General features: G+C 40.7%; 1 protein-coding gene across 1 annotated transcript in view; it reads left to right on the top strand.

Moving 5' to 3' along the window:
* Nucleotides 1-12,568, top strand: part of carmil3 (capping protein regulator and myosin 1 linker 3) — a 253,752-nt gene that overhangs the window by 69,313 nt on the left and 171,871 nt on the right. The window lies entirely within an intron of this gene.

The following is a 12,568-nucleotide window of genomic DNA, read 5'->3' as shown; positions in this document are numbered from 1 at the left end:
GAAACTAAATTCTTATCAAATTTAGTGGGTGCGGCCACATTGATCATGGGTGGTACTGAACTTAGGACCAAAAAACACACACTTCTAGTGGAAAAACCGGACCTTTTATCTCTGCTTGAATTGTTGTAGCGAGAAGAGAACGCAACAGAGCATTGGGTCGTGGAGAAAAGCCGTGGCTAGAGCGATAAAATCAGAGGCCGCCTAAGCTGGCGACAGACTCGTACGTTCAAATGTTTGCACACTTCTGTCAACGCCCCCGTTGTTTTGTGTAATATGCTTGCATAACGGCGGCTCCTCACGCCTCCTCGGAGTCCGACGCCCCGCACTGTGAGGATCCACGTTTGCCGTCTGACTGTGCCTGATATGAGCCTCGGGTGTTGTAATTAAGACGTGCGCTTTACTCGACGGCCCGACCACACGTCGCCGGCCCCCGCGGCAGAGAGTCTATGAGCTGTGACCTTCTCTCCTCTCCCACCAGGAGACAAACCTGTCTCTCCCCCGCAGTCCTGCCGTCTTCAGTCCGTCTATTCATGCACCCGATTCCGTTTTATTTCAGTGCTGGACTTTTTATATCGAAGGATATAAAACACACGACGGGGCGTTGACCTTATGAATTCATGTCCTCTCATTGGCCGTATCTCTTGCGGTGCAGGCCGTGTTAAATTCCGGGACCTGGGGCCGTTAAAGACCCGTGTCCCGTAAAGCGTTCCCTATCATCACAAAGGTTGACCTACGGACACCCTCGGTCTTGGAGGTACTGCAGTCCAGGTGGAGGCTCAGAAGGGGCAAAGCCTTCTTCATTCCGGTTCTAATGCACTTTTTTGGGGGGGATTGGGGGCTGTATAGCTCGGTCGGGAGAGTGGCCGAGCCAGCAACTTGAGGGTTCCAGGTTCGATCCTGGTGAGAGCGGACGTTGTGCAGTAGGGGATTGTTTTAATATGCAATGTTTTGATGCATTCATTTCATGTATGATATTAGTAGTTAGTACATTACATATATACTTTATGTGTGTACCGTATTTTCCGGACTACGAAACACTACTTTTTTTTTCCCAACGCTTTGAATCCTGCGTTTGAAAAAAAAACGTGCAACTAATTAATGTTTTGTATTCAACGAATACTTTTCATGTATTGAACTGACTTGTCTGTGCTATGGCAGAATTAAATAATAAACAGGAAGTCAATGTCCCGTTTAGTGCCTTCAACCGGAAGCAAAACCATCTGCTTGTCCTTTTCATATTTTACAATATAACTAAAATAATTCTTACTTACTAAACCAGTCCAATGTTTGATGCCTGGGGGAGTGTTTTCATTTGCAGGTAAGCCTTCTTCATTGCGGTTCTAATGCACTTTTTTTTTTGGGGGGGGGGGCTGTATAGCTCGTGCCAGCAACTTGAGGGTTCCAGGTTCGATCCTGGTGACAGCAGATGTTGTGCTGTAGGGGATTGTTTTATTATGCAATGTTTTGATGCATCCATGAAATGAATGCACCAACGTATGATATTAGTACATTACATATATACTTGAAGTGTGTACCGTATTTTCCGGACTACGAAACACTACTTTTTTTTCCCGAACGCTTTGAATCCTGCGTTTGACAAAAAACGTGCAACTAATTAATGTTTTTTTCTTCGATGACGGCCATAAATGTTTTGTATTCAACGAATACTTTTCATGTATTGAACTGAATTGTCTGTGCTATGGCAGCATTAAATAATAATAAACAGGAAGTCAATGTCCCGTTTAGTGCCTTCAACCTGAAGCAAAAACCGTCCATGTTTGTTCTTTTCATATTTTACAATATATCTAAAATAATTCTTACTTACTAAACCAGTCCAATGTTTGATGCCTGTGGGGGTGTTTTCATTTGCAGGTAATGTAATTAAAGCTAGCGTCATTAGCATATATGCTAACAATGTTATTCTTAATGTACGATGACATTATCTTTACGTCGTTTCGTAAATTCACCAAAACGTCACCGTGGAGCGATGGAGTCTGTTTAGCTGATTGGAGAGCTAGCTCCCGCAGCTATGACCATGACTTCTGTTTTGTTCGATCGGCCGTTTTACTGCCGTGTTGCATTCTAACGTTTACAAAATCTTTCGTACCAGTATATAGCGGCAGCTAATATACGTAAAAAAAAAAAATAAATAAGTAAACAAAAGTTCTTAAAATTGGTGGGTGCGGATTAAATACCGTTTCGGGTAACAATTATATACAAAGCAATGTTTTTTGGAGCGCAAAAGTACGACTCCTGTTAACTTAGTTGTTGGCTGACTTTTTCTAACATTAATTTACGATTTAGAATGCATTAAAAAAAAAATTTATTCAAATTTGGGGTGTGAATGATAGGCATAATTCCTCCCAAAAAGTGTGTTTCCCAATGAATGTGCAGAGGAAAACCCTACATCTGCACGTTACACAAGCATCTTCTCTGTCCATTTTTAAAACCCCTCTTAAAATTCATATCCACTGTTTGTATTCCGCCTTTGTTTTTAATGACTGTTGTTTTTATTCATTTTATTGATCGTCTTTTAGCGCGCTGGTGCATTTTATGAGTTGTCCACTTTCCCTGTTGTGCAACACCTTGTGTAGCAGCTATTGTTTTTGCCATAAATAAGCTTTATAAATACAGTTGTGTGTGTGTGTGTGTGTGTGCGTGTGTGTGTGTGTGTGTGTGTGTGTGTGTGTGTTGTATTTCTACCCTTCTTGAAACATCAACAAGGAAAAGTACCGTCCATATGAGGACCGATAAACAAGTTAGGATTTTTCAAATTGACTGTCTGTTTTAAAAGTGCTCCCCCTCTGGTCAACATATGAAATAACAAGTTATGTAAGAAAGTAAAATGTGCCCCTAGGGGGCAAAATTAATCAAACAAAATATGTATATAGAGACATACTGTAATAACTTGTAGTAAATAATGAAGATTTTTAAAAAATTACAAAGAACAATTTCTCATATTGTATTTTCTCGTAAAATTATTACTTTTTAATGTAAAATGATTACTTTTTAATGCAAAATGGTGACATGTCATATAAAATTGTGACCTTTTATCATTATGGTGACAATTTGTTTGTTATTCTTGTAAAACGGTGACATTTTGCGCAGTGGAAGAGTGGCCGTGCGCAACCCGAGGGTCCCTGGTTCAAATCCCACCTAGTACCAACCTCGTCACGTCCGTTGTGTCCTGAGCAAGACACTTCACCCTTGCTCCTGATGGGTGCTGGTTGGCGCCTTGCATGGCAGCTCCCTCCATCAGTGTGTGAATGTGTGTGTGAATGGGTAAATGTGGAAGTAGTGTCAAAGCGCTTTGAGTACCTTGAAGGTAGAAAAGCGCTATACAAGTACAACCCATTTATCATTTATCATTTATTTTTTGAGTAAAATGATCATCATTTTGCCAAGCAAAATGCAGATTATTACCTTAATATTGCCAACATTTAAAAAAAAAAAAAAAATTCTTATAATTGCAACCCTGGTGATTTAGGGCTATATAAGTAAACATTGATTGATTTTAAAATTGTGACTTTTGTCCGGTAAAATTACGACCCTTTTCGTAAAAATGCAAAAAATGTTAAGCTTTTCTTGTAAAATTGCGACAGTTATTGAGTAAAATTCCAACTTTTATCATACCGTCGCACAAATGTTAATTTTTTTCTTGTAAAATTTTGACTTGTTGTGGAAAATGACAACTTTTATTATAACACTGCCAAAATACTAAGTTTTTCTTGTAAAATTCCAACTCATTCCAACTCAACAAGCTTTTTTTTTTATATTTGCATAGTATGTATGCATTATTAATGTTGTAAAAACACATCTTTATATATCTAGAAAGGCTGGTCCTAAAGAGGTAGTCATTTTTTTTGTCAGGTCCTCAGAAGTTCAGAACTACACGTGTGTGTGTGTGTGTGTGTGTGTGTGTGTGTGTGTTTGTGTGTGTGTGTTCTTGTATTTCTACCCTTCTTGAAACATCAACAAGGAAAAGTACCGTCCATATGAGGACCGATAAACAAGTTAGGATTTTTCAAATTGACTGTCTGTTTTAAAAGTGCTCCCCCTCTGGTCAACATATGAAATAACAAGTTGTGTAAGAAAGTAAAATGTGCCCCTAGGGGGCAAAATTAATTAAAAAAAATATGTATATAGAGACATACTGTAATAACTTGTAGTGAATAATGAAGATTTAAAAAAAATTACAAAAAACAATTTCTCATATTGTATTTTCTCGTAAAATTATTACTTTTTAATGTAAAATGATTACTTTTTAATGCAAAATGGTGACATGTCATATAAAAGTGTGACCTTTTATCATTATGGTGACAATTTGTTTGTTGTACTTGTAAAACGGTGACATTTTTTGAGTAAAATGATCATCATTTTGCCAAGCAAAATTCAGATTATTATCTTAATATTGCCAACATTTAAAATAAAAAATTCTTATAATTGCAGCCCTTTGAGACACTAGTGATTTAGGGCTATATAAGTAAACATTGATTGATTCTAAAATTGTGACTTTTGTCCGGTAAAATTACGACTCTTTTCGTAAAAATGCGAAAATGTTTAAGCTTTTCTTGTAAAATTGCGAGAGTTATCCAGTAAAATTCCAACTTTTATCATAACGTCGCACAAATGTTAATTTTTTTTCTTGTAAAATTTTGACTTGCTGTGGAAAATGACAACTTTTATTGTAACACTGCCAAAATTCTAAGTTTTTCTTATAAAATTCCAACTCATTCCAACTCAACAAGCTTTTTTTTTTATATTTGCATAGTATGTATGTATTATTAATGTTGTAAATTCACATCTTTATATATCTAGAAAGGCTGGTCCTAAAGAGGTAGTCATTTTTTTTGTCAGGTCCTCAGAAGTTCAGAACTACACGTGTGTGTGTGTGTGTGTGTTTGTGTGTGTGTGTTCTTGTATTTCTACCCTTCTTGAAACACCAACAAGGAAAAGTACCGTCCATATGAGGACCGATAAACAAGTTAGGATTTTTCAAATTGACTGTCGGTTTTAAAAGTGCTCCCCCTCTGGTCAACATATGAAATAACAAGTTATGTCAGAAAGTAAAATTTGCCCCTAGGGGGCAAAATTAATTAAAAAAAATATGTATATAGAGACATACTGTAATAACTTGAAGTAAATAATGATTTAAAAAAATTACAAACAAAAACTTTTTTACTAAAAGCAGTTTTTTTCGACTTTTTTTCTCATAAAATTGGGAACAATTTCTCATATTCTATTGTCTAATGTAAAATGATTACTTTTTAATGCAAAATGTTGACATGTTTCATATAAAATCGTGACCTTTTTATCATTATGGTGACAATTTGTTTGTTGTTGTTGTAAAACGGTGACATTTTTTGAGTAAAATGATGACTTTTGTCATCATTTTGCCAAGCAAAATTCAGATTATTATCTTAATATTGCCAACATTTAAAAAAAAAAAAAAATCTTATAATTGCAGCCCTTTGAGACACTAGTGATTTAGGGCTATATAAGTAAACATTGATTGATTATAGAATTGTGACTTTTGTCTGGTAAAATTAAGACTCTTTTTGTAAAATTGCTAAAATTTTTAAGCTTTTCTTGTAAAATTGCGACGGTTATCGAGTAAAATTCCAACTTTTATCATAACGTCGCACAAATGTTAATTTTTTTCTTGTAAAATTTTGACTTGTGAAAAATGACAACTTTTATTATAACACTGCCGAAATTCTAAGTTTTTCTTGTAAAATTCCAACTCAACATTTTTTTTTTTTTTTATATTTGCATAGTATATATGTATTAATAATGTTGTAAAAACACATCTTTATTTATCTAAAAAGGCTGGTTCTAAAGAGGTAGGCATTTTTTTGTCAGGTCCTCAGAAGTTCAGAACTACACGTGTGTGTGTGTGTGTGAGCTTATTGCATGTCATTAATTGTGCACAGGAGGCGTGTGTTTATTGCTGTGCGGTGCAAACGGCCGTGTCAAATGTCTCCCAGTTTTGCACTCCGTCTACAGCGTGCGTGTTTTTAATGCCCTTGCGGTGGTGCCACAAATACCGCCAGTGACCAAACTCTGGCTGTGATCCTCGACTCGTGGCTGCACGCACACCACCCGCAGGCACACTTTGATTTTGCCGCATGTCGTTTAAAGTGCAAGAATCGGTGCCTGGCTGCGTATGATTTACACCCAGTTCCGGGAGAAACCTTATTTCTGTTTACACCGTGTACTCGCACTCCGTTCCAGCCGTGACGGTTTGGCCGTGGGGCGTAGCGGCTATTTCTTTGAAGCGGTGGCGTCGCGGCGAGGTCACCCGTGCACACTCGCCGACAAGTCTTTATTCCTCTTTGTTTATTCCTCCCAAGTAAAAATATCAAAATATCGTAGGGTACATGAAACATATGTTTATTATTGTAATGTATTCCCTTAAATAAAATACTGAACATACTAGACAACTTGACTGCTAGTAGTAAGTAAACAAACAAAGACTTCTAATTAGTCTAATTTGTAACATATTGTGTCATTTATCGACCTATTATTTTGTCTACATTATAAAGGACAAGCTGTAAAAAATTATTATTAATCTACTTGTTCATTTACTGTTAATATATTCTTATTTTCTCTTTTAACATGTTCTATCTACACTTCTGTTAAAATGTAATAATCACTTATTTTTCTCTTCTTTAAAACTTTACATTAGTTTTGGATGATACCACACATTTAGGTATCGATCCGATACCAAGTAGTTACAGGATCATACATTGGTCACATTTAGAGTCCTTAAAGGTTATAAACATAATATAATTTTTTTAAAAAATGAATATTTTGTGATGCTAAAAAATATCGATGTAATCATAGTCGTATCGACTAGATACGCTCTTGTCCTTGGTATGTCAGGTGTAGATCCACCCATGGCGTTTGTTTACATTGTGTATAGTGAAGCATGTTTCGCTCTTCCTCGTCCTCCAGTGATAATGCTACTTGTAAGAAACTCCCTTTATTTGTCGCCGTGGAGGCGAGGATTAGTGATTTAGACGTAGTTAAAACACTACGGGTGGACGTTAGCCGCTAGCTCGCTAGCCACGTCTCAAAGCACCTCTTCCTGGGGGCGTTCCAGTGTTGTAACTACACCTGTATCGTCACTTTTTAGGCCAAAATGCGTCCGTTCTCCCTTTTCTGTCGACACACACTGTGTCTGCTTGTAGGTACTCTGTGTGTGCGCACTGCCGAACATGCTCTTCTGCTCGTAAAACCAGCAAGCCGCCATGTCAGTTTGAAAAAGGGCGGGGGGGACCGGTACTTTTTAGAGGCGGTATAGTACCGAATATGATTCATTAGTATCTCAGTACTATACTTGTAACCTAATATAGTATTTTACGGACTATAAAGCTTAGATAGAATAAAAAGTTTTCCATCTATTAGCCGCACCTGACTATAAGCCGCAGACATAAACGTTGCTAAAAGTTTTTTTTTGTACATAACATATGTCGGATATGCTTTGGTGTAAATATTGTGCCACAGTCACATTCGTAAGCATTTTTTTGTTTTGTCTGTCTTCTTGTGTTCTCCTTGCTTTTAGCTTAGGGCCCATTTGTTGGCTCACAACTGTTTTGGTCAGTTCCTTATCTGTTTTTGAAGAAGCAGCCGCGCTCCCTTCTGTTTTCACTCTACAGAATCTGACTCTTTTTGTTGGGATTTAAGATCTGGTTTGCTGATGCTATGGTTGCATGGTAAGGGCTGGTCTCCTGAAGGTTCAGTAAAATGTGGTATAGTACCATTCTGTCTTGGTGATCCTTCTTACTCCACATATGTCATCCGAAAGAATTTGGGATTGACCAGCTTGTTTTATTCCCTGATCCCACGCAACAATTTGGGGGCTTGTCCGGGATTCTAATGTACAATCTGTGTTCTCCGCAATACCAAAGTAAGTCAGACCGTGCCCAAGGGCCGATTTTTTTTGAGCCATCTTGACTAAGCCTCTTTTTAGTAACGTTGGCTCAAAAAATTGGACACCACCGGTTCCTTTGTTATTAATTCAACATACATTCTGTTTTATTATGTTAGGGTTTTTTTTGTATAAAGATTGTGCGTTATCCGTATAAATCACAAGGTTTTATCCTTTTCTGGCATGATTTCCCACCAGTAGAATATCATCCCAGAATGTATTATGCGGCAGTAGCGCTTTATGAAACATTAACACCCACGAAGGGACCTTTACATCTTCAGAAAACCTCCAAATTTCAGATGGGCTCATCACAGTACTTTCAGCGATACAGGCCAATTTTGATATCAGGCATGGACTCCGGAAAATAAGTGTTATTTTTTAATCCATAGTCATGTTTAATGCTGCTAGTATTTTCCCATGTCTTGTGTTATCTTATGTCCACTCGTAAATTCTTTGTTTTGTCTTAAGGGCTCCCTGTTTGTCGGTTCACAGAGCTGTTTTAGCCAGCTCCTTTGAAGAAGCAGCAGCGCTCCTTTCTGAGCGACATGGGCTGTTTTCGCTCCACACTTCACGGTGGCAGAGGGGTTAGTGCGTCTGCCTCACAATACGAAGGTTCTGCAGTCCTGGGTTCAAATCCAGGCTCGGGATCTTTCTGTGTGGAGTTTGCATGTTCTCCCCGTGAATGCGTGGGTTCCCTCCGGGTACTCCGGCTTCCTCCCACTTCCAAAGACATGCACCTGGGGATAGGTTGATTAGCAACACTAAATTGGCCCCAGTGTGTGAATGTGAGTGTGAATGTTGTCTGTCTATCTGTGTTGGCCCTGTGATGAGGTGGCGACTTGTCCAGGGTGTACACCGCCTTACGCCCGATTGTAGCTGAGATAGGCACCAGCGCCGCCCGCGACCCCGAAAGGGAATAAGCGCTAGAAAATGGATGGATGGATAAGATGATGTTTTGTTTGGATTTAGACCTGGCTTGCTGAAGATATGGTTGTATTGTAAGGGCTGGTCTCCTACAACTTCAGTAAAACGTGGCGCTGTACCATTCGGTCTCTGGGGTTCTTTTTACTTATTTCAATTGTTAGTTTTTCCTTTATTACCTCTTGTGTTATTTATTTTACCCCATATTTTTTCCCACAACCGCACCTTAAGTTGGAGTCTTTAATCTTGTTATATGCACATATAATAACAATAAAGTATATTCCATTCTATTCTATTCTACTCCACATATACAGTTGTGGTCAAAAGTGCACATAAACTTGTAAAGAACATAATGTCATGGCTGTCTTGAGTTTCCAATGATTTCTACAACTGTAATTTTTTTGTGATAGAGTGACTGGAGCACATACTTGTTGTTCACAAAAAAAAACATTCATGAAGTTTGGTTATTTTATGAATTTATTATGGGTCTACTGAAAATGTGAGGGTCAAAAGTATACATACAGCAATGTTAGTATTTGCTTACATGTCCCTTGTCAAGTCTCTAAGGCGCTTTAGGTGGCCATCCACAAGCTTCTGCTTGAATTTTGGACCACTCCTCTTGACAAAATTGGTGCAGTTCAGCTAAACGTGTTGGTTTTCCTGACGTGGACTTGTTTCTTCAGCATTGTCCACACGTTTAAGTCGGGACTTTGGGAAAGCCATTCTAAAACCTTCATTCTAGCCTGATTTAGCCATTCCTTTACCACTTTTGGCGTGTGTTTGGGGTCATTGTGATGTTGTGCCCAAGACCCAACCTCCGGGCCGATGATTTTAGCTTGTCCTGAAGAATTTGGAGGTAATCCTCCTTTTTTATTGTCCCATTTACTCTCTGTAAAGCACCAGTTCCATTGGCAGCAAAAACAGGCCCAGAGCATAATACTACCACCCCCACGCTTGACGGTAGGCATGGTGTTCCTGTGATTAAAGGCCTCTCCTTTTCTCCTGCAAACATATTGCTGGGTATTGTGGTCAAAAAGCTCCATTTTTGTTTCATCTGACATTACATGGACAAAGATAAGACCTTCTGGAGGAAAGTTCTCCGGTCATATGTGTCATCCAACAGAACTTCCATCCATCTTCTTCCACTTATCTGAGATCGGGTCGTGGGGGCAGCAGCCTAAGCAGGAAAGCCCAGACTCCCCTCTCCCCAGCCACTTCATCCAGCTCCTCCCGGGGTATCCCGAGGCGTTCCCAGGCCAGCCGGGGGACATAGTCTTCCCAACGAGTCCTGGGTCTTCCCTGTGGCCTCCAACCGGTCGGACGTTCCCTAAACACCTCCCTAGGGTGGCGTTCAGGTTGCATCCTGACCAGATGCCCAAACCACCTCACCTGGTTCCTCTCCATGTGGAGGAGCAGCGGCTTTACTTTGAGTTCCTCCCGGATTGCAGAGCTTTCACCCTATCTCTAAGGGAGAGCCCCGCCACCCGGCGTAGGAAACTCATTTCGGCCACTTGTAACAGTGATCTTGTCCTTTCGGTCATAACCCAAAGCTCATGACCATAGGTGAGGATGGGAACGTAGATCGACCGGTAAATTGAGAGCTTTGCCTTCCGGCTCAGCTCCTTCTTCACCACAACGGATCGATACAGCGTCCGTATTACTGAAGACGACGCACCGATCTCACCATCCACTCTTCCCTCACTCGTGAACGAGACTCCGAGGTACTTGAACTCCTCCACTTGGGGCAGGTTCTCCTCCCCAACCCGGAGATGGCACTCCACCCTTTTCCAGGCGAGAACCATGGACTCGGACTTGGAGGTCCTGATTCTCGTCCCAGTCGCTTCACACTCAGCGGCGAACCGATCCAGTGAGAGCTGAAGATCCTGGCCACACCAACAGAACTTGGTGTGTTTTATTCCCTGAGAGGAAAACCGGTCGCGCTCAACGATTGGATTCTATTCATGCCTTTTTTTTTTTTCATCGGCTTGTTACCAGACACCTAAAGAAGGAAGCTCCCGGCCAATATGTCTTGTTCAGTAGATCGAATCGGCCCCCAGCTGGGGGCCTGAATTATTAATGCCTTTGTTTACGCGACGAGGCCCTCTACTAGATTGCCAAGCCGGCAAGGGGAAGTGATGCTTCGGTCTTTCTTTTCCTATTCTTTACTCCGGTGATTCGTTCCGGTTGGCCGGACCAACGCCGCAAGGCTCCGTGTTGCAGTCATGTAGAAGTGGGGACTGATACTTCTTCGTTTCTTGTGAGTGCAACGTTTTATGTAAAAAACTAATATCTTGGGCTTTTTTTGGGTCCATGTGGATCTGTCGATGGTCAACTTTTGGCGTCTCGGTCGTGGAAAAGTTGCGGGGGATTGGAAGACTATGTGGGGACCGATACTTGGCAGGCTCCGTGTTGCAGTTATGTAGAAGTGGGGACTGATACTACTTCGTTCCTTGTGAGTGCAACCTTTTATGTAAAAAAACTAATATCTTGAGCTTTTTTTGGGTCCATGTGGATCTGTCGGTGGTCAGCTTTTAGGCGTCTCGGTCATGGAAAAGTTGCGGGGGATTGGAAGACTATATGGGGACCGATACTTGGCAGGCTCCGTGTTGCAGTTATGTAGAAGTGGGGACTGATACTTCTTCGTTCCTTGTGAGTGCGACCTTTTATGTAAAAAACTAATATCTTGAGCTTTTTTTCGGGTCCATGTGGATCTGTCGGTGGTCAGCTTTTGGCGTCTCGGTCGTGGAAAAGTTGCGGGGGATTGGAAGACTATGTGGGGACCGATACTTGGCAGGCTCAGTGTTGCGGTTATGTAGAAGTGGGGACTGATACTTCTTCGTTCCTTGTGAGTGCGACCTTTTATGTAAAAAACTAATATATCTTGAGCTTTTTTTGGGGTCCATGTGGATATGTCGGTGGTCAACTTTTGGCATCTCGGTCGTGGAAAAGTTGCGGGGGATTGGAAGACTATGTGGGGACCGATACTTGGCAGGCTCAGTGTTGCAGTTATGTAGAAGTGGGGACTGATACTTCTTCGTTCCTTGTGAGTGCGACCTTTTATGTAAAAAACTAATATATCTTGAGCTTTTTTTGGGGTCCATGTGGATCTGTCGGTGGTCAGCTTTTGGCGTCTCGGTCGTGGAAAAGTTGCGGGGGATTGGAAGACTATGTGGGGACCGATACTTGGCAGGCTCCGTGTTGCAGTTATGTAGAAGTGGGGACTGATACTTCTTCGTTCCTTGTGAATGCAACCTTTTATGTAAAAAACTAATATCTTGGGCTTTTTTTGGGTCCATGTGGATCTGTCGATGGTCAACTTTTGGCGTCTCGGTCGTGGAAAAGTTGCGGGGGATTGGAAGACTATGTGGGGACCGATACTTGGCAGGCTCTGTGTTGCAGTTATGTAGAAGTGGGGACTGATACTACTTCGTTCCTTGTGAGTGCAACCTTTTATGTAAAAAAACTAATATCTTGAGCTTTTTTTGGGTCCATGTGGATCTGTCGGTGGTCAGCTTTTAGGCGTCTCGGTCGTGGAAAAGTTGCGGGGGATTGGAAGACTATGTGGGGACCGATACTTGGCAGGCTCCTTGTTGCAGTTATGTAGAAGTGGGGACTGATACTTCTTCGTTCCTTGTGAGTGCAACCTTTTATGTAAAAAACTAATATCTTGGGCTTTTTTTGGGTCCATGTGGATCTGTCGATGGTCAACTTTTG

Source organism: Nerophis ophidion, linkage group LG28, assembly GCF_033978795.1.
Source record: "Nerophis ophidion isolate RoL-2023_Sa linkage group LG28, RoL_Noph_v1.0, whole genome shotgun sequence".
NCBI classification, from domain to species: Eukaryota; Metazoa; Chordata; class Actinopteri; order Syngnathiformes; family Syngnathidae; genus Nerophis; species Nerophis ophidion.
The sequence above is the reverse complement of the archived record's forward strand: the minus strand, read 5'-3'. Positions and strand labels throughout refer to the sequence as shown.